Genomic DNA, 26,558 nt, shown 5'->3' with positions numbered 1-26,558 from the left:
ATTTTAAGAAACATGGCGGTAATGGCCAGAATCTGACCCAGTGCCGGCGTTGCCAGGCATTCGGTCACGGTACTGATCATTGCGCCATGGTTCCAAAATGCATGGTTTGCGGGGATTCTTCTCACGACAAGGACAATTGTCCCGTGAAAGAAGTCACCCAATTTAAATGTGCAAATTGTGGTGGAAATCACAAATCAAATTTCTGGGATTGCCCCATCAGAAAAAAGGTTTTGGATTCTCGTGCTAAGCATCAGCCGAAAATCAAACCGAAATTTTCTCAAAGTCAGGTTGTACCTGCATCTTTAAATCAAACGTTCGTGCTGTCTCACTCGAACAATGCTAGAAATACCCCTACCATGGAAAAGTTAGGTAACAACAATGGTATTTCTTATGCCAACGTCGTTTCGGGTTCGGGTTCATCCACGAATTTTAAATCCTCTACCAATCTTCCTGAAATTGGGCAGGTACCTCAAATTTCATTTGAAAATGTTTCTGCTGGCAACGCTTTGGGATCTTCTGATCTCGGCGATGTTACGTTTGAAAAAATGACTTTTTTGCAAAACTCACTGTTTGGTTTGATTCAAACAATGAGTAATGCTACATCCATGATGGAAGCTATCCAGATTGGATTAAAATTTGCGAATGATGTTGTTCTTACCCTGAAGTTTAATCATGGATCTAAGTAATTCCATCAATATTATGAATTTTAATGCTCGCTCTTTAAAAGCGAAAGAAAATGAATTTTTCAACTTTTACGAGTTCATAACGTGCATGTTGCTGTTATAACCGAAACATTTTTAAAAACTGGCACTTATTTGAAAAGTGATCCAGATTATAAAGTTATAACCAATAACAGAATGAATCGAAATGGCGGTGGAGTTGCAATAGTTATCCACCGTAGTATGACTTATAGCACGTTACGTGACTTTAAGTTAAAAGTTATTGAAAGTTTGGGCATTGAACTTGAAACTTCTTTTGGGAAAATTATGATTGCAGCTGCATATTTGCCTTTCAATGCACTGGGGAAAATAAAAATTATTTCAAAGGGGATTTGAATAAACTTACTCGGCATAGATCTCGATTTTTGATCATCGGTGATTTTAATGCCAAACACCAATCTTGGAATAATTCAAAAGTAAATTCCAATGGTAAAATTCTATTCAGAGATTGCACTTCTGGTCTTTATTCGGTTTTATACCCGAATGGGCCAACTTGCTTTTCTTCTGTTAGAAATCCATCAACAATTGATTTGGTTTTGACAAATCAAAGTCAGTATTGTGGTCCTTTAGTGACTCATGCTGATTTTGATTCTGATCATCTTCCAGTAACTTTTTCACTTTCTCATGAAGCAGTTACCAGACCCAATAGTTCTGTGTTTAATTACCACAAAGCTAATTGGGACAGGTATCAGCATCATATTGAGAATAATTTAAATCATGATTTTGTTTTAGAAACCAAAGCTGATATTGATTCAGCCTTGGAATCTTTAACTAATGCAATTTTGGATGCTAGGAATATTGCTATTCCTAAAGTCCAAGTCAAATTTGATTCTCCCATTATTGATGACGATCTTCAGCTTCTGATTCGTCTGAAAATGTTCGCCGAAGACAGTATCAACGTTCTCGTGATCCTGCACTGAAGCGAATTCAAAAGATTTGCAAAAGGTTATTGACCACAGATTCACTCTCCTGCGAAATGAAAAGTTCGCAAGAGATGTCGAACAAATTAAACCTTATTCCAAACCTTTTGGAAACTTTCAAAGGTTCTTAAGAAACCTCAAAACCAATCCCTTCTTTAAAAGATGGTGATAATATTCTATTAACTAATGGGAGAAAGCTCAAAAACTTGCTCAGCAGTTTGAGAGTGCTCATAATTTCAACTTAAATGTTTTGAGTCCTATTGAAGATCAAATTTCAATAGAATTTCAGAATATTGTTGAACAAGAATTTTCATCAGATGAAGTTTTTAATACGGATCTGAATGAAATAAAATCTATTATCAAAAAATTTAAAAATATGAAAGCCCCTGGTGAGGATGGCATTTTTACATTTTAATTAAAAATTACCAGAAGCAACTTTAAGTAGCTTGGTCAAAATTTTCAACAAATGTTTTGATTTGGCATATTTTCCCAGTAGTTGGAAAAATGCCAAAGTAGTTCCGATTTTGAAACCGGATAAAATCCTGCTGAAGCCTCAAGCTATCGGCCCATTAGTTTGCTTTCATCTATTAGTAAATTATTCGAAAGAATAATTCTTAATAGAATGATGACGCACATTAATGAAAATTCAATTTTCGCTGATGAGCAGTTTGGATTTCGCCTTGGGCATTCAACTACTCATCAGTTGTTGAGAGTTTCAAATTTAATTCGAAGCAACAAATCTGAGGGCTATTCTACTGGCGCTGCTCTTCTAGACATAGAAAAAGCATTTGACAGTGTTTGGCATAAAGGTTTGATTGCGAAATTAAAAGGTTTAATTTTCCGATTTATATCGTGAAAATTATTCAAAATTATTTGACGGATCGTACTCTGCAGGTATGTTATCAGAATAGCAAATCTGATCAACTACCTGTACGTGCTGGCGTCCCTCAAGGAAGCATTTTGGGTCCAATTTTATACAATATTTTTACTTCTGACTTGCCTGATTTGCCCCAGGATGTCAGAAATCACTTTTGCTGATGATACAAGCATCTCCGCCAAAGGTAGAAGCCTTCGTGTCATCACAAGAAGATTACAAAAAGCTTGGATATTTTCAATTCTTATTTGAAAGAATGGAAAATTACTCCAAATGCAAAAACTCAACTTATTATTTTCCCTCACAAACCAAGGGCTGATTTTCTTAAACCAAAAAGTCATCACATTATAAAGATGAATGAGGTAAATTTAAAGTGGGAGGATCAAGTGAAATATCTTGGACTTGCTTTTGACAAAAACCTTACTTACAAGGATCACATTGAAAGTATCCAGGTTAAATGTAACAAATATATTAAATGTTTGTATCCACTTATAAACAGGAATTCTAGACTTTGTCTCAAGAATAAACTGTTAATTTATAAACAAATTTTCAGACCTGCCATGCTTTATGCTGTGCCGATCTGGACAAGCTGTTGCTTAACCAGGAAGAAAAAACTTCAGAGGATTCAGAACAAAATTCTGAAAATGATTCTGAAACTTCCTCCCTGGTTCAGCACCAGTGAACTTCATCAATTAGCCGAAGTTGACACTTTGGATGTTATGTCCAATAAGATAATTGATGCATTTCGACAAAAATCATTGCAGTCTTCAGCTGCATTGATCCGCTCTTTATATAGTTTATAAGTTAGTTTTAAGGTATCCCTTTTCCCTTTTGTACATGTAGGACCTCCTACATTTGAAATCACTGAATAGCGAAAGCTACAATATTTCATGAATAAATGAAAGTTGCTAGTATTTAAAATTGAGGTGAAAAGTCATCGATTGTGATTGGACACTCAATAATATTTTAACTGAATGAATGTACATGGAAAAGAAAAACTGAATAAATATAAATTAAAAAAAAAAAAAAAAAAAAATATTGATGAGTGAGGACCAAGTTTGGGCTGTGGGCTGTGGGGAGGGGGTGGCTGCGTATCAAAGTTTTATCAATATTCCAAAAGCGTGCTGCTCTCTTCCAGCTACGTGTTTGGGGCGTACGTATTTCTTCCTGCTGCCTGATTTTGTTGGGCGGTGGTGGCGGTCCGTGTGGGTTGTTACTACAGAATTATGCAGACAAACCAATCTGGAAATTTATGTGGTGCTCCGCAGATGAGGGGGGGGAGAGGAAATTTTTCCAGCTGGAAAATTGAACACACGTGTTGGGTGAGATCAGTTCCGAAAAGCACTTTATTAAATTTGTCTTCTGGGAAATTTGGTTTCCAAAATGAACATTAAATTGTAGCAAAATCGTTTGGAGTATTTTTCATTTGAATTACACAATTTGATTATTAAAGTCCCCCTCTTAGTGTCACATTAAGAAAATGTTATTTGCAAAAAAAAAGAAAGATTAATGTTACTTTTATTGCATCCTGCCCTCTTTCAAGTTTTTCCAGTATGCCCATTACATAATTTAAGCACACTTATTTGCCAATCTCACTTAGTCTAGTCATTAGCTGTGGGGCCTCCTGCAGACTGAGTAATAGCACCACGCCATCACTCCAGACTTCAAATGCACACAAGTCCCGGGCCGATGGTGTTGGTGCAGCCGTGAAAGAAATTAGATTACAGTCGATGTACCTCTTTAATGTTGGAGCTCGTCTACCCCTGGTAAAAGTGAACCTCTCTCTCTCTCTCTCTAGCATCCTTAGTGTTGGTGCAAATCTCTTGTTCAAGTGCAAAGCCTCGAGGGCTAGAAAACCCTTTTTTTTACCCCTCTGTGTAGTGTTGCTTGTGTACACAAGTATCGCGATCGCGCGAAGAAGTGTTGTCGGGGATGCACTTTTGCCGGAGGAGAGATGTAAAAGGCGCTCTCCACTCGGTTGCAACTCTCACAGAAGCAGTGCGGCAAGACTGGCATGTGCAACAAGCGAATCTTGCCTGTAAAAGTTGCACAGGGGAACATAAAAATCTTTTTTTTTTCATTTCCTTACAAAAATTAAATTACAAATTACAAAAGTGGAATTTTCATTGATAAAAGTTTGGATGGAAAATATAGGAATATATTCCACAACATGTTGATCCAATAGCAGAGATATTTAAGACCTCTGCGCCTGATACGAGCTAATTCGATTATCATTAACCCATTATTACATAAAATTAGATTTTGTATGAGCAAAATTGAAAAATAAATTGTATGGAATAACTCGTTTAATACGATTTTGCTCAATCTTATCTTACTATTAGTGATGAAATTAATAAATTCTGCTTGTTTTTTTATTGACTTCAACTCCGATGCTCAAAATAACCCTCAGGAATGTTTCAATAGAGTAGATTTGCCGAACTATACGAGTCTGAGCATCACTTATAGATTTTCGGAAAAAAAATCGTCTCAATTCTATTTTTTTATCTAGAAGATTTTTTTTGCGATGTTCTTTGTCATACTGGTCATGTTTGTAACATAATCATTTGTTGACCTTTAGAAAGATGCTTTGCATGCCAGACATCAAATATGTATTTCGCGTTCCTTTTTTGTCTGAACAAAATTTGTCTAAGCAAAGCTACCGTTGAAATTCAGTTTTTTCTAAGCAAAAATATTAAAAATTCATGTCGAAATGAGCAGAATTGAGTTCTTCCGAAAAATGGTGCAGTTTCGGAGCTTTGCTTCAAATTAATAGAGGAAACTTAGTTGAAAATTTAGGGTGGTTCATGATGCATCGTTTCTACCTCTGTATGTTTGTAGCTTTTGACCAATATGTCTTAAATCATACTTTCTTTGATGTTTTTGATAAAATTAGTCGAAAAAGGCGCCGATTACAAGATATTTTTTTTGTATATTGATAAAATTGCTTAGGTTGGCACGCTCAAAAACTTTTCAGAAGAGAAAAAAAAATTTCTTTTTTTCCAATGACCAAGGATGCCATTTTGTACTTTCTTTGTAAATGTATTAAATTGAATTTTGTATTTTTTTTTTGTAAATATATGAAATTTTGTATCTTTTGAAAGAATTTTCGGATCGGTTGTAGGTATTGATAAGGACTGTTCAGAAGAAAATGTTACAAGGATTTTTTGTCGATAAAAAATTGTCAATTTCCCAAAATATTTTTTTTTACATATTTTAGAGGACAAAAAACCGCTTTTAAACGAAAGAAACGCATTGACAAAAATGTTGCCGCCAACCTATAATTTAAAAAAATAGATATTTCATTAAAAAAAAATTCAGTTCATTTTTAAATGTAAACAAAAATTGGCAATTGAAAAGTAATATATAGATTTTTTTGATAAAGTGCCGTTTTCAAATATAGTCACTTGAAGTTTAACTTAAAATTTCAGTACGATTTAAAAAAAACTGTCCTTGATTGCCTTTTCCTGAAATTTTTTTTTTCGAAAAGTTGAGGAAATTTCCAATAAAATTGCCTAAGAGGACATTTAAGATTGAATCCCAAGTCTTATCCAAACAGCCTTTTATTTTCTAGAACAATCTCACTCAATGAAATTTCATTACAGTAAATATGGGTCAAAAATCAATCTTTTCAAAAGATGACCCGAAGATTTTTCATCATTTTACCAGCACGTCCCAGTGTTGATTTAGTAGGGACACGTTTCACTATTTTCACCCGTCTGTTAACTTCATCTTGAGTGAAGTACAGCAGAAACTGAAGAACGTGGAAGTTGCTGCCAGAGCAGTAAGTGATTTTTCAGAAAAAAGGAAATGCATATCCATCTTAAAGAGGAAAAATGTTGCGTTCCTTGATTTAAAAACGTATAGATTTGAGGTAAAACTTTTACATTTTTAAAACGAATCAAAATTTGGTTTACTGAAAGACCGATTTGAAAAAAAATATCTTCTTTTATGTTACTTTAAAACATTTGTACACCTCTTGGTGGATTATATGAAAATATTTGTTAGTTTTAATAAGGTAAGGTTCCCGGCTCCATGCACAAATCACGATACATTTTAAATAAATAAAACTCTCAACACAATCTGAGAAACTTTTTTTCCGGGACTTGCATAACTCACGCCTTCACCATCAACCGTTTTGCAGACTTCCAATTACGAAATCTGGAGCAATTTCTTTCCCTCCTTTTGCTGGGCCGTGTGCAGATGCAGATAACGAGGATGCGCCTTCATCGGGCTTCGTTTCATTGGATCCATCGTTGGCGGGCCTTTGGTACCATTCAGGATGATAAATAACACGGGCCCATAAATAACCCGAGGGCTCTAGTTCGTCCAACGGCTTCCACAGCGGGACATTTGTTCAAAAATTTGATATTGATAAATTGGTTTTTGAGCTTCTCTCAAAAACAAGCTATTATAATTTACAAGCAAATTACTCACAAAAACTCATAAATTTGATTCTGACCAATTTTATTCAAAATTACCCACTGTGCCACCCTTCTACGGGAAGGAAAAGTGCAGTCCGACTCTCCGGCGCGCGCTACCCGAGATGACAATGGCGCGCCGCGTGCGAGAGGATGCCATAAAAATAGAAGTTGGAAAATAAGGGAAAAAGACCATTTCAATGACGTCCAGCGTCGAGTCCGTTTGCCCTTTTACCGTATATTTAAATTTGTGTCACTCGGATCGTTTTTGCACATAAAAGCTGCACCGACAAACAGTAACACCTTTCTAGTGAGGGGCGGTGTACATATTTTCGACCAATTTTATTTGTTAATAACAATGTAAAATGTCCAAAAACATTTTTGTAAAAATTGTCTATTGTTAAGTTATTTGAAATTCGATAAAATCGGTCTAAAATTAAATGTTGTAACAATCAGAACAAAATAGGTCGAAAATAGGTACACCAACTGTCTCCAATGTACCCATGGGCTGCATAATGTGCAGTGCTCTCCAGTAAATAAGAGCCACAGGCAGTCGGTCGAGTACCGCGACGACGAGTTTGCGAGCAGCAGCTGATGATGTGGGAGTAGGGTAGAGAATTCGCTTCTTCGGTTTCGGCGGTGTGGGTTCGTACATGAACACACCTTTTCCTTCCCTGTAACGTTACCATTCACCGGTGACTCCCAGTTGCCGTTGCCGTTGAACCGCATCGCATTTCGAATGCGGTGATGCAATGTCGTTTGCAGCAGCCAGTAATAAGTGGATTGAGGATTTAAAGTATTGTTTCTGGTGTGATCGTCGCTTAAAGGTTTAAGAATTGGGGAGTTTAGGCTTAGGAACTTAAATTTTGAAATATTTGTTATTTTTTGTTGGTCAGACTGATGCAATTTTTTTTTAAAGGTAACCCTCTATAACTCAACCCCGCCTCTAAGTGGACATCAATGTAAAAAGTCGCCGAAAATCAATTTTTCAACAATTTTTTTATCATTGGAAAGAAGAAAAGTAAGTAAATCTTTCCTTGTTCCTGAGGGGAACACCCTTGAAGAGTATCGGGGCCGACATTTACAAAGCGGATTCAGTGACAGTTTATTATTCAACTCAATGTTAGCATGTTAAGGTTAATGTTAACATTCCATAGGTTGTCTTCCTAAGGTGTCTTGATAAGGTCCAGTTTGTTACGATACACTACCGTTCCATTACTATAAGTAATCGAATCCAGAAGGGAAAAGATCACCAGTTGTGTTGGTCCGAGCCGGGATATGAACCCCGATCTACCGCTTACGAGGCGGAAGCGCTACCACTGGACTACGTGGCTCGGTCAAGAAGAACTCTTCCAATTCAAGAAAATTCTAAGGTTGGAAGTGTGACTCGTTTTATGTGACTTAACCAATGTTTTTAAAAATTTCATTTTTTCTGGGTCCAACGTTTGTACAAACAAATCCAGGCAAACAAACAATGCAAGCAAACTGTCAAAAACTGCGAGTTTGTTTGTTTGTTTGCGGTAGTGTAATGGCTCCTTTACTAACATTTCCTTTATATTATGTGAAAATATAAAAAAGCAAAGCAATCCACTTTAGCGACCCCCGGGTCTTTTGTGGTCTCTGTTGCAAGTTTCTGCTTATTACTAGGCGTCCGAAGGTTATGTGTGGTGAGTCACTCAAAACCTCTTTTACACTAATGGACCGACGTTTTACTTCCCCATCCGATAGAAGGCGTGATCAGGCAAATTTCATCTCGAAAAATGCCACCGGGTCCGTCTGGGATTGAACCCAGGCCATACTGGGGTGAGAGGCTACCACGCTAACCACTGAGCCACCGGACCCGATGTGAAAATATGTATGCAGTAATTTTTGTAGTGTACCAGACTATGCCTCTAAGATATTTTTTTTGCAATTTAAATGACAATGGTATCGTTCTATAGCAGGAATTGTGAAAAACTAAGAAAAAATTGGAAAAGTGGCTGTAAAAACATGAAAAAACTAGATAGGCAAAAAATAATTATATGAGCTGGTAGTATACGCAAATACTATCAACAATAAACGTAAACTTAACAAGATGGATGCAAATTAAAATACTTAAAAATGAAACATGAAAAATATAAAACACGAGAAGTAAAGTTTTTCGTAGAGCAAAAGTTGCTCAAAATGGCCTCCTGAACAAGGGAAAAATAAAAAATTGCGAAAAAATTTGGGCAGAGGAGGGTTTAGCTTTAAGTTAATCGTCTTCATCCCTGTTAATTTGCTCGATCAAGCTAGGTTTTCAACATCTTATGTTTCTTTAAATTCCATGGTTTGGTTTTGAATCTTGAATAAACCCCTTTTAAACCTTAACTACATTTTATTTTTAATGTTTTTTCAAAGATTTAAAGGCTGATACAAATATTTTTCAAACTTAAGGGCTTCCCTTTCGAGTTTGGCCAAATTAAGCTTGAACAAATCAATTGTTTTGCAAAACAATCATCATTTCTATGCAAATAGACGTAGAATCCCCTAAAACGAATCAAAATTCATTTTCCTGTGTGTAATATACTTTTTAGTATTTTGGACTTGTTGAAAAATATTAAGTAACCCAATATATCGATAGACACACATCAAGCAAAAAAATAAATCGAAAATGTTTTGTATTCAATAAAACTGTTTTAAAGCTAAATCGAAAGTGTAACGCTCCAAAAATGATTAAATTAATCATCTTCTTGTCAAAACCTTTAAGTTTTTTTTTTACCCAAAATTAGAAAAAAAATGCAGCTCACCAAAAAAACTAAAAAACTTAAAAACAAAAAAATCAAATGATCAAATACAAAAAAAAAACTAGAAAAACACAAACCTTTCAAAATCAAAAAAAAATCGAATAAATAAAAAAACAAAAAGACAAAGCATAAAAACGAAGCAGCCAAAAAAACGAAACAAATTAAATACCAAACAAACAAAAGACAAAAAGAAAAAAAAAGAAAATAAAAACAAAACCAAATAAACTGAAAACTAAATAAAAACAAGCATAAAAATAACAAAACTCAAAAAGATAAAATAAAAGTCAAACACCAATAAAACATAAAAAAAAACAATCAAAATATTAAAAAAAAACTTTTAAACAAAGATACCAAAAAGCAAAAAAAAAATTAAACCAAAAAAAAACAAAAACAAGCCAATAACATAAAAAAATAACAGAAAGCCAAAACAACTCAACACTGGCAAATCAAATAACAAAAAAAATATTTTTGATAAAATTAAAGCAATTAAATTCAAAAAACCAAAAAAAATAAAGAAAACCCAGAAAATAATACAAAAAACTAGATAACCAAATAACATACAAAAGATTAAACAAGAATCCAACACCCAAATATCACAAAATACTAAAAAATAAGACTAAAAACCTTAAAAAAAACGAAGAACATAAAAGCCAAAAACTAAAATTTGAAAAAACAAACCACATAAAAAACTAAATTAAACCAAAAAAAAACAAAATACCAACAAGCTAAATAACAAAAAAAACTAAAACAATAAAGGCAACAATACCAAAATAAAAAAAAAACTGCAATCCAAAATAATAAAAAAAATACTGCCGGTAGGCAGCTGCTACTCTCAGAGCAACAATCCAAAAAAAAACCAAAATACAAATCCTTAAAAATACTTGAAAACCTACAAATATTGAAAACCAAAAATCCCAAGCCCACCCTACTGCTTTTTAATTAACCCTATTGATAACCCAATGTTTACTTTTCATAATTTAAAACGCATCCAAAGTCTTGTTTTTGTGCAGTTACGTGATTAATCTAAAACATTCTACGAAGGTTCCTAATCGATAAATTAGAAAAAGGTAGCAGTAAAATCACTCGTGCAAGTAAAAATAAGTCAACAAAAATCTTTATTTGTAATAATTATTAGAAGAAAATGAGACAAAAGAGGATAAATTAAAAAAATACCCATTTTTTATGATGGCATATTTGTATGGATAGCTGCAAAAGATGATGTGAAGATTTGTATGGACGAACTTATTACGAAATTAGTTGCAAATTGATTGTTTAGTCATTGAGTAGTTACCCACTAAGCATTAATAATGCAATAACAACTGTTTATCGAAGTCTCAGATAATTGCTCAAAAAATATATTGGAATGTCTTCAAATTGGTTTCCGTATCGATTAACTAGTAATTTTTCAATGCATTTATGACTAATGCTAGAAATATGTTGATAAGCGATAACAAACTAATCATTTCCTTTAATTTCTTCTCTTTCCAGAACTCTTTCCAACCACAAGCTCTCCAAATTACCATGTGATGAGTCACTTTGCCCACCAGAACCGACTGTAACCACTCACCGCAAGTCTTCGAAACAACCTCCAAATTTTCCACAAAACTGCGGAACCACACGTCAACACCACCCCACATTTACACCAGCAACAACCACGCTCCAACCTTCCTCCTTCTCTTTCTTCAGCCAAGTTGTTGCAACTAAAAAGTGAATCACTTTTCGTCGGTTAGCTACCGCCGCCGGTAACCCATATTTCACCGAACAATAAATCCGCCCCGCCAAAAGCTGTTGCTCCAACCATGCCTGACAGCTCAGTTTGGCGAATTTTTCGACTCGTTTCTTTTTTGGCTGCTCATATTTAGACGTTTGTGCATGGGTTAACCCTCGATTGGTGGTTGTTTCTTTATTTATTTGAATTTTTATTTGAATGGTTGTTTTTCTATTTTGTCAATTTTGCTAGAATTGAATCTTTCAAAATTTGAGTTCCAAAATCTATTTTTTACATTAAAGGTTAATCCTCTACCACTAGTATCAACAATAGCATCAACAACAACAGCACCATCAACACTTGGCCAAGTGAAACTCAAATCGCTTCGATTATTATATTTCGTTCGTTTTTTGATGTTTTTTTTTCTCTCGTCTCCTTTGAGTGGATTTGTTTGTGTGCGGTTTTATCAATTTTGCCATCGAAAAGTCCGGAAAATAACGACTTTGATTTCAGCAGTTTGAAGCTGTGTTTGTAACGCAGTTTGTGTGATTGTTGTTTTTTTTTCTTCCTTTGTGTTTGGGCACACTTTCAAGCAAGTGAAAATTTGTGTCGTTTTCCTCATCGACAGCGCGCCCGATTGTGTAGCCGAAATTGCATACTGTAAGTGTTGTAAAAAAGTGGAAGAAAAATATTAAGAAAACAAGCAAAAAGATTTTCAATCACCGTTTTGAAGGAAGAAAATATCAAAGCAACAAAAAAGGCATAAAAGTGAGAAAGTAGAAGCAAATCGTGAGTGTGTTACTAAAAATAAGCAAAGAAAAGAAGTGAAAAAAAAAATCTAAAAGAGATGGTTTTGGGCGCACTCAAAGTGCTGGAAAGCGATGTTCGGCGAGCAAAATATTAGCATATGAAAAGTGCTGCCAACCGACTGTGTTGATGTGCTTTGGAGAGGAAAATTGAATTCATCAACCGCGGAGTTTTGGGGGTAGTGACAAAGTAGGAAGAAAAAGTTTCATCAAGAAAATTAATACTGAGAAGAAGAAGAAGAAGCCGAGCAGTGGAAAACGCCCGAAAATTTTCACCGCTTGGAACAATTAGAGGATTAAGCCGGGGCTTGGAGACACTGCGGCGGCGGCGACGAGGCTCGGCAGCAGGCTTTAGTCAAGGTAGTTTTTTTTTGCTGGTGTTGTTTTTAATGGGATTAGGACAGTTTTCGACAATTGACGTTTGAAGCAGCGTTTTCGGTTGGCCGGATTAGTTAATTGAATTAACGCGTGGGGGGAGGGAGGGTGCCTCCTTTTGTTTCTTGAGCGGAAGTTATAATGCTAAAAGGTTCAATTGAAAGGTTAGGTAATACCAAAATTGATTAAAAAATTACTAATTCCACCTATGTGGTTGATGCCTTCCTCACTTCTTATTAAAAATGGGTCACACAAAAGTTCAGGAAATAATTGATAACTGGAACGAACTGAAACCAACAGATCCGGTTTCAAAAAACTACATACATATCACTTAAGTGGTCATTACTTTAGACAGGGTTGCCAGATCTTTAATATTTTGGGTTCGAAGGTATTTCAATAAGCTTTCCAAAAATACGTCGGATGTTTCATCCGAACATATTTTTGATACAGATAATTAAGATCCGACTTCAAAAAAGTTCCTAAAAAAAAGTTCATAACTTGAATCAGGGTTGCCAGATCCATATTTTGGGCTTGTTTGGATGGTTACTTGATAACCTATTCAATGATATATTGGATGATTGATCCGAAAACAATTTCTATGCAGATAAGTAAGGTCCGGCTTCAAAAAAGTATGTAAACATCTCTCAAGTGAGACAGGGTTGCGAGATTTCCAAATTTCTAGTCTTTCTAGTCTAGATATATGATGTATAGTTTTCAAAAAAATTAAGATTTGAGGAAAATAAAAATCATAACGAAAAATAACTTTTTCCATTCAAAAAAACATTCAATATTACGCCCTTTTGAAATGTTAGTCTTAATTTTCAAATTTTGAAAATATTGTTTCCGAAAAGAAAATTTCACGAATGTTTCATATTTTAACATTATAAATCGAACCATTAGTTGCTGGAGTATCGACGATAGAAAATGTTGGGTTTTTTGGGTGAGACTTAGAAAACATCAATTTTCCTGTTTTCAAACCTTTGCATGGCAATATCTCAGCAACTAAGGGTCGTATCAACAAAGTTCAAAAAAGCAAAATATAGAGAATTTTTTTGGGGCACTAATTCACATGGGCACTAATTTAAAAAAAATGAATAACTGCGATTATTTTGAAAAAAGTTACCTGAAAATGGCTATAACTTGAAAACGGTGCACTTTATCAAAATTTCCCTTAAGTACTTTTTGATTGCAAATTCAATTTTACATCGAAAAATGAAGTTGAAAAATTTTTGCGACCAATATTTCGATTTTTTGAAAAAATCTGTATTGATTCAAAAAATTATAACTCGGTCAAAGATTTTTTGCCCATTCTGGAAATTTCTGAAAAGTTGGCAAAACATATCAAAAAATAAAAAAAAAATCAAAATAGTGTTTTTTTGCAAATCAAGTTTTCGTGACAAAAAGTTAAATTAAAAATCACCAAAAAAATTTTTACCGTGTATAATTTTTTTTCAGTGTAGTCCATATTCATACCTACAACTTTGCCCAAGACACCAAATCGATCAAAATATTCCATCAAAAGATACAGATTTTTGAATTTTCACATATCATTTTTGTATGGACAGCTGCCTAATTTGTATGGAAAATTATATGAACGTACTAATGATGCAAAATGGCTACTTTGGGCATACCAAAGGCACCAAAAAAGGTCAGCAGGATTAAAAAATACAAAAATTAAAATTAAAGAAAAAGACCGATTCCGAAGAAAACTGCTCAAGAATCAAACGTTTGACTTATATCAGAAGCGAGAGAAAAACCTTTGAATTATTTACTACAAAGCTGGCTTTTAGTTTTAATTTTATTTTTAAACATGTTTAGTGTCTAATATTTTAAATATCATTTCTAGAGTTAATTTTCAAAACAACCTTTGAGTTATGGGTAGTCATGCGGGTAGAACCTATTGAAAATTTAATCGAGATTTGAAAATTTTTCGTTTTTTAACAAGTTGACTTCACTTTACTTTTTTGTGTTGCGATTAGTTTTCGGATTTTTTTCAGGTGAAATATATTTTTTCGAACAAATGCAATCATCCTTTTAAAAGTAAAGTTTACTAGTCACAGTCGTGTTTCTTAAAGTCGATATCGAAGGGAATGTGGGGAATAGAAGTCATCAAGATATTTTTTCCTTTTCAATCATATTTTGAAGGTAAAATTTTTAAAGATATTAGAATTTTTAATAATGGTTTATTCAAGATCGTTTATTTTTTACTTTTATTTTAAATTTTGATTATTTTAAATATTTAAGATTTTTGTCTGAGTCCCGTGATATTTTCACGAACGTTGCTAATTTGGTTTATTTATCCCGTGGAAATTTGATATATGAACGCTCATTTTTTTTTATTTTCAAGAAATTAAGTTTTATGTTTAAGTTTATATTTTTGCTTTTGGATTATCTAATGAATGTTTTGAAGGACGAAATGAAAACTTTATGAAATATTTTTATTGGGGTGAGTTTTTCAAATGTCTAAGAACATTGTATTTATCTTGTTCTTTTGATTTAGACAAGAATTTTTAATCATGCTCAATTATGGTATTCAATAAAATATACAATAGGTAGAACAGAAGATAATCAGAGGAAGAATTAAGAGCGAGTCCACGAGCAAAGCATACCCATCTCGCATCGACCTCACCAATCTGCCTGAAATTTTCAGGGGTTGTTTGTACATATAAAACTAGCTTCTGACCAAAATATGAGCACTCTAGGTCAACGGGAAGTGGGGCAAATCGGGACACAAAGTTTGAAGGTTCAAAAACGTCAAAAATCTTAAAAATGCTATAACTTAGGCAAAATTCAATTTATTTTCAAAATTCAAAATGCATCTGAAAGGGCTTAAAAAATGCAACAAAATGCAGGAAAAAGCATCCCAATTGGTTAAATGTAAAGGGAGTTATTGGCATTTTAGTGAAAAAATAGCATAATTTTCAAACTCAAATAAAAAAGTGTTCCATCCAGATATCAACTCGGTTCGACCTGCAGCTTGTAGGGGACATCTGGGACTACCATCTGAGACAGAGAGCGCTCTGGGTAAGGCAGTTTAACATATTAAATAGACACTTTTACTTTTAGTGATTTTTTTGGTTGTAAATTTTTGCTCGGGGGACCCCTTTTCTTGGTGATAATTTTATCATATTCGTGTTCCTGAGACAATTTCACAATAGAAACATGTATAAAAATGTTTATTTTCATCCATTTTAACCCTTTAAAAAATGAAAGTTAAAAAAATTGAGAAGCTGCTCTTTTCTGGTGTCATCTAGTATCATTGGAAACGAACTTGATTTTCAATGAATGTGAATCGAAGATTTTTTTTAACTTTTATTTTTTAAAGGGTTAAAATGGATCAACATAAACATTTTTATGCATGTTTCTATTGTGAAATTGTCTCAGGAACACGAATATGATAAAATTATCACCAGAAAATGGGTTCTAAGGGGTCCCCCGAGCAAAAATTTACAACCATAAAAATCACTAAAAGTAAAAGTGTCTATTTAATATGTTAAACTGCCTTACCCAAAGCGCTCTCTGTCTCAGATGGTAGTCCCAGATGTCCCCTACAAGCTGCAGGTCGAACCGAGTTGATATCTGGATGGAACACTTTTTTATTTGAGTTTGAAAATTATGCTATTTTTTCACTAAAATGCCAATAACTCCCTTTAGATTTAACCAATTGGGATGTTCTATCCTGCATTTTGTTGCATTTTTTAAGTCCTTTCAGATGCATTTTGAATTTTGAAAATAAATTGAATTTTGCCTAAGATTTAGACGTTTTGACCTTCAAACGTTTTGATTTGCCCCACTTCCCGTTGACCTAGAGTGCTCATATTTTGGCCAGATGCTAGTTTTATATGTACAAACAACCCCTGAAAATTTCAGGCAGATTGGTGAGGTCCAAACGACGTCCCATACAAAGGGGTATGCCCTGTTCGTGGACTCGCTCTTAAAGCTTTATAAGCATAATATTTCGGGAAACACAGTGTAAATTTTTATTTCTCCAGCGACAAAAATGACACGTTTTTTTAAATAATTTTTTCGTTGTTTCATTGGTATAATCATCAATCGTAGCTAGATAATTAGAAATGTGTATAATTTATAAAACTTGATTTATTACACGCAGAAAAATATTTTGTACGATCAGCCTGTACGTGGTTTGAATCAACAAATTTTTTGTTGAATATAATCAACGCCGATTTTGCGTTGAAACAAACCTTGATTTTCTCAATTCCACAAAAATCTTTCGTTGTTTTGAAAACGTTGCTTTGACGTTTAGCGGTGATTCAACAAAAGTCTTGATTTTCAAATTAACAAAACGTTTTGTTGATTCAAATATGCCTTATTTTTCTGCGTGTAATTAGTATTAAACCAAAACGGGTCGAAATTTTGCTATTTCTCACTCCGTTGCAACGTCACGGACTGATCGATATTGCAATTGAAAAGTTCGACTTAAAATTAGTTTTCCATAGTCACTACTTGTAGAAAATTCAATCCGAATCTGTAATAATATGTAAGTTTGGGACAGGTTGTGATATCATACGAGACACATTTCGAAAAATTTCGTGACGTTGCAACGCTGGATTGAACAAGAGTGCCTTCGATGCCTTTTTAGGTTCGTTTTTCATAATGTCATTCTAAATCTTTGCATTAGTCCTGTTAGTCATTTTAAGAGCAATCTCACGTGACCAAGAAATTTAGATAAAGGATGGTTAAATGGATGAATTAATTACATTACAAACATTAGAAAGACCCTCTCGCAATTTTACTCTCTGAACCAAAAAGTTTCAATAATGAAATAATTGAATCGAAATTAATTAAATTTATTATTTTTTCTTGTTGCAATTTTATTCAACATCCATCAACTGTTGCCCCGGCAACAACCACTCTGAACTAGAAGACTAGTTTTTCCAACCTTCAGCACCAACCGCAACCACTTTAGTGCTCAACCTTTGGTTGGGTATCGCCGACGATGAAGAATCTCCGCAAAGTTTAATTTTGCGCACGTTGCCACATATCTTGCACCGACGAAAAACGAGCAAGAAAAAAAGCTCTCGTTGAGGGCAAAAATTATTTCCACCTGGCCCCAAGTTCGCACCCCACCCTGACAGAAGTGGTCGTCGTTGCAGAAGCGTCCAATCTTGCAGCAGTACAATCCCTGCAACATAGCTTTTGCTAGACCAAGGCGCACAGTTCAAAAATTATTTCGTTTTGTTTCTTTTTGGTTCCAATATTTTAAGGAAACAAATACGAAGTTTTTTCACAGTGCACCCCAAAAATTGCTCCCACTGCTGCGCAAAACGAGATGATGAAGCGTGTAATTACCTTAAATTGGATTTGATCAAATATCTGAAAATGGTCCAACACCACCACTTTTCTCGAGCAGGCCCTCGGTTGATGGGCCCCAGTCCGGCTCAGATTGATTCCGAAAAAGGTTGCTCGACGTCAGATGGTTGGTTGGGTTGGTGAGGAGATTTCACTTTTTAACACGCGCCCTGCGCGCTGCACGCTCCGCATTTTCGTAATGAAATAATTTGCGAAGGTGGGTTCTGGGAAATTGGATGAGTTTTGGGGGTTGGGGTAGCCAGCTTGCTGGATGAGATTGGGATTGGAAAAGTGTGGAGGGTTTAAATGAAATCAAAAGTGGAAAAGGAAGGGGTTATTACATTTTGTGATAGATTTTCTATCGTTTTCTGAAGCATTGCACGAATTGTTGATGAATCCATTACTTAAATATTCTAAAATCTGTATCTATTGAAGGACTTCCTCGAGTTTTGAATTTTTGAGAAAATCAGTGTTCTTTGGAAAAAAAAAATGAAATTTAACATTTTTTCGACCTCTTTTTGTGTAAAATTTAATTTACAATCTAAAATTACTTAACAATTTTTTGATTAAGTGTCCCGTTTTGAAGATATAGCCACCGAAAGTTGATGTTTAGTTGTTCCACTCAGGACTTGAAGTTATATAGAAATTTCAATAAATTTATTTTCAACTTTTATATTCTTCGAGAAAGTTTTATTATGCCCTATAATTTTTTCTCAAAATAGAGGTTTCTGATAGATTTTTATCCGGGGAACAACTTAGTAGAACATCACAAAGCGCTAGGAATTAATCCCGGAAAGATACAAGCAAATTTTAATTTTTTTTTTCCATACTCCAAAAAATAACCTGTATCTTTTCGGAATCAATTCCTAGCGCTTTGCGATGTTCTAGTATAAGTGTTCCCCAGATCAAAACCTATAAGAAACCTGAGAATAGGAAAGTTTGATTGGGTTTTGGGAAACTTTCTCTAAGAAGAGGTTAAAAGTGAAAAATTTTCATAGTAAATTTTTAGAAGTTCCATACTAACTTCAGGTCAATGGTGGAAGTACTAAACCAAATGCGCTCAAAATTTCAGGCTAGCTTCTGGATCTATTATGCTACAAAATTCCGGTCGAGGCGATCGAAATTGAACACTTTTGTCTTTTTTATATATCCGTGAGCTACGCTACTCAGAAGTTGCGGGTTTGTGTCCCCTTAACATATAAAAAAATCTCGAAATCAAAAAAACGCATTATGCACTCAACCGGCGGTCGCATGATTGTGATATATGGTGGTATGAAAGTATATCAGAATCTGCATGAAATCTGTCCTCATGCATTTTTTGCGATATAGGGGTATGACATTTTTGCCCGTTACCGACAATTATCAACATTACCGACGGCTTTATAATTATATTTCACAAAAAAAACCCTTAATAGAACGAGGATTGAACCCCCAACTACTTGGTTATTGATCCGACACGCTACCACCGCGCCATGGACGCTTGATGAAATGAGATTAAAAGAGCACCAACATAATCTTCTCTGTGAAGTGTTGCTCGGGGACGGGCCAGCATTATATGTGTTGGTGAGAACTGCAGATCGCTGAAATGTTTACACGCGGGCAAAAATGATCTACGGGCTTGCTGCAAAAAATGTTATAAAATGTGACATTTTCTGCAGCAAATCCACTGTTGCAGATTTTTAGATATATTTTTCCTTTGGGTGTTGGGAATTGAATTTTTGTGAAAAAAAAAGTAAATTAAAACATTGGCAAAAACAATTTTACCGTGTGCCTTTTATCTGAAAAGTCCTCATCAATACCTACACAGAAAAAAAAATGATGGTAATATTCATCAGGAAATGGTGACAGATTTTGTGGCAAAATAAATGATAAATTTTACCCCAGAAAATGATGAATTTTCATCAGTTTTTGATGAATATTCATCAGGTTCACATTTTTACACATTTTTATGTAATATTACACAAATAAAGAGGTAATATTCAACCTACAAAATTTTCAACATTCCAAAATTAAACTTTTTTTTTCTGTGTACAACTTTGCCGAAGACAGATCAGATTTTTTTTTCAAAAGTTACAGATGCCCAAACTGTTTGGAGACTTGTATGGGTTTACCAATGACACAAAATAGCTTTTTCTGTCATAAGGAAAGCTCCGTCAAAGTTTGAGCAAAAAAAAAAAAAAATACAAATAAAATCCATTTCCGGTTTTGGTATCGAATTGCTCTTGACCTTTTTATAAAATTAAACCTCAAAATTTAAGATTTTCTTTCAAACTGGATTGACTGAACTTGCTGTAGAGAGGTTCTATATACAAAAAAAATATAATACCATGTTAAAATCGGACAATTTACTATAATTTGAACCACTCTTAGTAAGCATTAGAGTGGTAAAAATTATGATCATATAATTCTCTTATCACCAATGAAACACAGAATTGCTTTATGATTCCATTAAAGTGCAATAAAGTTGACTGATATTATTTTGAAATCCAATCTGCATCAAGCAGTTTGCAAAAACAATCTCATCCCCAATGCCAAACCAACCGGTTCGTAACCCCCCACAGTATCGTATGTGCATCACATTTCTCGGCTCCAGATATCTCAAACCTTAACCACCGCACCGAGATTGTCATCTTTCTGTCAATCTTCTTGCTTCGAAAAAAAAAACCGCATCATTCAGATTTCCGGACCGGTTTCACGACTAAAGTGCGTCGTTGTCACAGCAAGGCGAGCTCGTTGGCCTTCAATTACGTCGCATTATTGTTATTATGCATGTATAAGTCGATCGCGCAGACGATCTGCGATGTTGAAGTCGCGTCGCGACTTCCACGATGATCAGCGAACTTTAATAATACGGGGATTTTACGGTTGGGTTGGACCGAGGAGTTTGGAGGTTTGAAAGGTTGAACTCTCATACTTCATAGCACGGAGTTCAGACGTAATCGTGTCAACCTATGAGTTTACAATCTTGGTCGACGATGACAGTTACAGCGAAGATCATCGCTAGGAGTAACTTGAATTGAATAATGAATCAATTTATCAGCGACAAATCTTATCACTGCAGCTGTCCCATTGTGTGCACCGCTAGTACATGGAGAATGCTAGGTTACAAACTCACATATTTATGTATCCTCGTGTAAGGCCAACAACTACTGCACAGCAGCTGGTCGAGTTCAGAGGAGAGATGGTCATCTCGCGGGTGCAGCTCCAGCTAATAAAGTGTGACTTGAGAGTGTACAACACGAGCTGCAACGTTCCGTGAAATTAAAGTCTGTTTGCTGGTTTAATGGAAGTCACAGTCGGCCGTCATGTGGTCCGGGTTCCGGGTACACGTAATCCGTCAGCCCTTGCTTTGGACAGGTTGGTGGGGTTACGTCCTCACTGTACGAATCCTCACTGTAGTCACCACAGAGTGCAATTTATTGTGCCGGACAACCGAACTCGACCCGGACTCGGGGTTCGGTCCCCGGTTGTCGCCCGCTCGGGAGGAGGAGTGTCAGCGCGGTTTTCCTGAACACCCGGTAGACCGTGTAGGACAGCTTGATGTTCGGTGGCATAGTGCACCCACTACAGCGCTAATGTTCCTTTCGCTCGATTTGACCTGCTGTCGCGACCGCTGGACCGTGGGTTGTCGGAACGAGGTTGATTTTGATCAATTCATCACGCCGGGTCGGCCGGTAAATTGCAATCCGATTCGTTACGGGTAGAGTTATGGAACACACTCGGTGGAAGTTTCCGCAGCGATTGGGTTACAATGTTTGGTTATGTTCGGTATCTGATGAGAGTAGTGACGAGTTCTGGACCCATCTACCGCAACTTCAAATTGCTCGTTTCTTTCAAACTGAGATCCCACAAACTGAAAGTGAAATCACGAACCCACAATGAGTCCCAATCTAACTCAAAATGCCATCATGCAACACACTTTCCCGATTCGAGTTCGATTTCGCTCTGACAGCTCCATTAGTAAATCACACGTACAACTCCCCGTCGTACTTGGAACGCTATGCCCGCTCCTAATCTAAACCTTTCAATCTTGCACCAATCAAAGCCAGAAGGTCGGTAATTGGATCGCCGGGTGAGTCGTCGTCACCGTGGAGAACGTGAAACCGCAGAACTCGTGGTTTGGCTGGCGATAAAATTTGTATTACGTGCGACAAATGGCAAACCAGGGCGCAATCAGATGGGTTTGAGTTACAGACAGTTCACAGAATGATGGGCTGTTAAGGTGTGATTTACTCGACTGGGTGCACTTGGCTCTTTCAAAACAAGTTGGCCTTCAACACTTCCAACGTTTTGCCCAAAAAAAATGTTACAAATTTGCAAAAAAAAAACTAAAACAACCAGGGTGTGTTCAATTAGTTCCTCACCCTCCTTCGCGTGATCCACGTTGGTGACCCCCGCTGTGCTCTAACTGTAAACCCCGTCATCCCCTCGAACAAAGTTTGAGCGTACTTGTTTGTACTCGCGAGATAGCCCGCCAACAGCAGTGTTGCCAACGATCCCATTCCACGCCAAAACCGGCTTCGCTCAGCAGCAGCAAAAAATGGCGAAAAACATGAAGGTGTGCTAAACTGCTGGGGCGACTACACAAAAAGTTAATTAGATTTTATGCACCGAGCAACCCCTCGCCGCGGTTTAATCTCTGTGCACAGAAAAAAATCAATTCTCGTAATCGTGAATTAAGTTCACGAATGTGAGAACCACGAAGGAATTTATTCATGAGTATGGTGCATTTGCACTATAAACGTGAATATATTCCTTCGTGGTTCTCGCATTCGTGAATTTAATTCACGATTTCGAGAATTGATTTTTTTCCGTGTGGGCCAACGGCAAAATTAGGAAACAAAGTTTGAGATCGCAAAAAGGTGATGATTTTTGCCAGCGGATGAAAAATTAGGTTGATTTGAATATCTGAGGCATCTCACGGTTTCAAGTTGAATTATTGCACGCTGGCGATGGATTCACCATAAATCAAAGGAACTTCAACTTTCCAATTCGGCTGCGCCGAACACATCGGCGAGAGTCCACTAAACTAGTTTAAATATCAGCTTCGAGTACCATTTCGGGACCCGCTTATTGCTCGAGTTCCAGTCACAGATGCTGCTGCTGGGTTGGATTGTACACCCCTGAGGAGCAACCATTACGATCAATAAAGATTGCTGTACACCTCAATTTCGTCCAATTAACAGCCTATCGATTCCGTGTCGACCGCGGTCGTCCCCGGCCGGACTTTCCCACCTTCATGCGAATGTTTGGGCAGATTGCACCCTTTCAAGACCGATAATCATGTCATTTTCAGAATTTCTAAGAAACAAAACGAACTTTTGTTTTATTTTTCGGGCATGACTGTTTGAAGCAACTTTTGTTCTACGAAAAACTTTACTTCTCTTGTTTTATGTTTTTCTCGTTTCATTTTTAGTATTTTAATTTGCATTTATCTAGTTTAGTTTATGTTTGTTTTTGATAGTATTTGGCCTACTTTACCACCTAATACAATTACATTTCGCCTATCTAATTTTTTCAAAGTGGCTGACTTTTTAAATTTGTTGCATGTTGTTCACATTTTCTGCTATAGAATTTTGCCGGGGACACTATAAAAATTACTGCACACTTTTTTTACTGAAAATATAGGAAATGTTAGTAAAAAACACAGCCAAAGTTGAACCCTAAATTACATTTTTATAAACATTGGCAAAGTCACATAAAACAAGTTAAACTTCCAACCCTAAATTTTTCTAAAATTTTAAGAGTTCTTCTTTCCAATGCTTTTTAAAGATCAAAAATCGATTGGAAAATTGATTTTTGGCGATTTTTTAAATCGAAGCCCGTCTAAAGGCGGGGTTAGGTTGTAGAGGGTTAACTCAATTTGGCCCAAAATGCACGTACGACAAGTTAGCACGACGATGACGGTATAAGAAACGTACATATGAATAATTCATAGCATTTTTTAGTTTCACAATTCGTAAATTGATCGAGAGATCGAAAAATTGATTTGTTTACAACTAGCGCTTAGAACCTTTTGAAAACTAACACGTGATTTGTTAGTTAAATTCATACAACCTTCTCAAAAACCACACGTAAGCAATGTTGACAGCTGTCGATTGAATGAACTATGCCCTTTAGGTTGTTCAATCGTTTCCACTTCAATTCCAACAGAGTAGCAGTTTCCATTTTTGAAGTAAACATTTAATTAGGTGCAGCTAAATCTGTGAAAATGAGGTTGATGGAAAAATATATAAACATAAGTCTAAGTTTTAAGCTAATTTGCAATCGATCCTAAAAATCATCTCAATCTCTCTCAATAATTTACATTTCATCATTGAAAAAATCATATTTTCATTGTTTATGTTTATCATTGGCTTAGTTTTATTTTAAATAATTAACATTGCCAAACATTGAATATTACGCCCATTTCAATGCTAGTCTTGATTTAAAAAATTTCAAAATATTTTTTTCGAAAAGATCGGAAAATTTCACGACTTTTTCATGTATTAATTTTCGTGTTTCTTTTTCTTAAAGCGGCTCTATCTCAGCAACCCGAGGTCCAATCTTCAATGTCTCTTAGAAAATTTTATAGCAAATTTTCTGAACTCTTAAAAAATTTTTTTTAGAAATGGTCACTCATGGTCACTATTTTTAAAAATTGAAAAACTGCAAATATTTCGCTAAAACCAAACTTTCGGAGGCTATATCTTGAAAACGGAGCCCTTTATCAAAAAATCTGTAAAGTGTTGTTGTTGAAAATTCAATTTTGCATTAAAAAATATTGTCAAACTTGTTTATGCATGAAACTTCGATTTTTTCCAAAAATCACTATTTTTTCAAAAATTCATAACTCGGCGGCAGATTTTTTGACCATGTTTCTCTATGGCTCAAAAGTTGCGGATTTTTGTCCCCTAAAACATATCAAAAAATCTCGTAAATCAAAAAATACGTATTTTGGGAAATTGAGTTTTAGTGAAAAAAAAGTTGATTGAAAAATCTGCAATTTTTTTTCCGTGTACCTATTTTTTTCAAAAGTCCTCAACAATACCTACAACTTTGCCGAAGACACCAAATTGATAAGAAAATTCACTCAAAAGTTACAGCTGTTTGAATATTTACATACCATTTTTGTATGGACAGCAGCCAAAATTGTATCGAGACTTGTATGGATGAACCAATCACACAAAATAGCTTATTTGGTCATAGGGAAGGCCCCCACAAAGCTTGAGCCAAATAAAAAAATACAAATAAAATCCATTTCCGGTTTTGGTAGAGAATTGCTCCATAAACAAAACTGGCAGCACCTTGTTATACATATGTTGATGATAGCCTTGAACTGACGGCAAAGTTGCTCCAAAAACTGATCCAACACGGCTGACCTGAAAATATATTTTTTTTAATTGAGTTTATTTTAACAATAGATCAGTAATTTCAATGATTTGAATGAAAATAGCTTGATGTCAAGGCAATACAGAAAATTCTACGAGGTGTCGCGAGCCAAATTTGGTAAGCAAGAAGCCGTAATTTTTCGACCTAGTCGATGTGCTAGGTAAATGGCAAGATTTTGAATGGAATTGGAAAAAAATTGCTGAAAAAGCAGAAATAAACAAAATTTACATGTTTGGAAGAAGCAAGCTAGAAAACGATCCTGCATAAACTTTCTGTTCGTTGGATTCAGAAAAATACTACTTCGAATGTCTGTATTGACTCAATTTAAGGAAATAAGTCCAAAATAGATACTTGGTCCAAAATAGGTATACTAAGTCCTGACATAATAAAAAAAAATAATCTTGAGTAATTCTCTACGATTTCGACAATCACCTTTTTTATAATCGGAAGAAACTTTTTCCAAAATTAAAAAGAAGCCATTTGGCAACATCAGTTTTTGCATACAAAGTACAAAGTACTGGATGTTATAAGCTTTTATGAAAGATCGCACGATTTTGAACAAAACTGCATCAATAACTCAAAAACGATCAAAATGCATTTGGGACATTTATGCGATCAGGAGCAGTACAGTTGTTGTGCAATCAATAGTTTAAATAAATAAAAAAAATCTAGAAAAAATATGTTTCGTTAAAAATACATTTTGCGGTACTGTACAATTGAATTTCATCAAAATAAAACACATTTTTTAACCGGTTCAAGTATACTAAAAATTGCTTTGAACCCAGGAAAATGCATTTAAAATAGTTTACAGATGATTGCTGTTTATTTCCATTGTCATTTTGAAGTTTAAAAAAATTGCTGATTTTTCGAGCCGGTTCTGGAAACTAACTTTCATAATTAAAAAAAATATATATTAAAAATTCAGAGTGAAGCGATTTTGAAAGTAAATTTCTATCAAAATTTACAACATTCCGGTTTCGAAAGATGTGTAGATTTCACTCAATTTTTCATATCTCAAGGGAAGATTGCCAGATCGTCAATTAATTGTTCTCATTTTTACAAATGTATTTCTTTAAAAATTGTGGAATTTTGTAAATATTATTTTTGTTTCAACTTTCCGGTGACTTTTTGAGGCCGTGAAATGGAAATTTAAAATAGTTGTAATGCAGTTAAAAAAAACTACTGACCCCTAAAGGGTTCAGTGTTCCACGAAAATGACCAAACCAAACGGCCTTGATTAAAGGTCTTCTGGGCCACAAATGAGCCGTGAAGGCACTTTCGTCCCCCCCGTT

General features: G+C 35.2%; 1 protein-coding gene across 5 annotated transcripts in view; it reads left to right on the top strand.

Annotated features, from left to right (window-relative positions):
- The window catches only part of LOC6053099, a 205,246-nt gene that overhangs the window by 47,327 nt on the left and 131,361 nt on the right, over positions 1 to 26,558 (top strand). The window contains exons 2-3 of one of the 5 annotated variants that reach the window (XM_038252324.1): positions 11,847 to 11,935; positions 12,033 to 12,570. The gene's annotated coding sequence lies outside the window, so the exon portion shown is untranslated. The other 4 variants (XM_038252325.1, XM_038252323.1, XM_038252322.1 and 1 more) reach the window with 4 other exon arrangements.

This window comes from Culex quinquefasciatus, chromosome 2 (assembly GCF_015732765.1).
Source record: "Culex quinquefasciatus strain JHB chromosome 2, VPISU_Cqui_1.0_pri_paternal, whole genome shotgun sequence".
Classification (NCBI taxonomy): domain Eukaryota; kingdom Metazoa; phylum Arthropoda; class Insecta; order Diptera; family Culicidae; genus Culex; species Culex quinquefasciatus.
The sequence above is the reverse complement of the archived record's forward strand: the minus strand, read 5'-3'. Positions and strand labels throughout refer to the sequence as shown.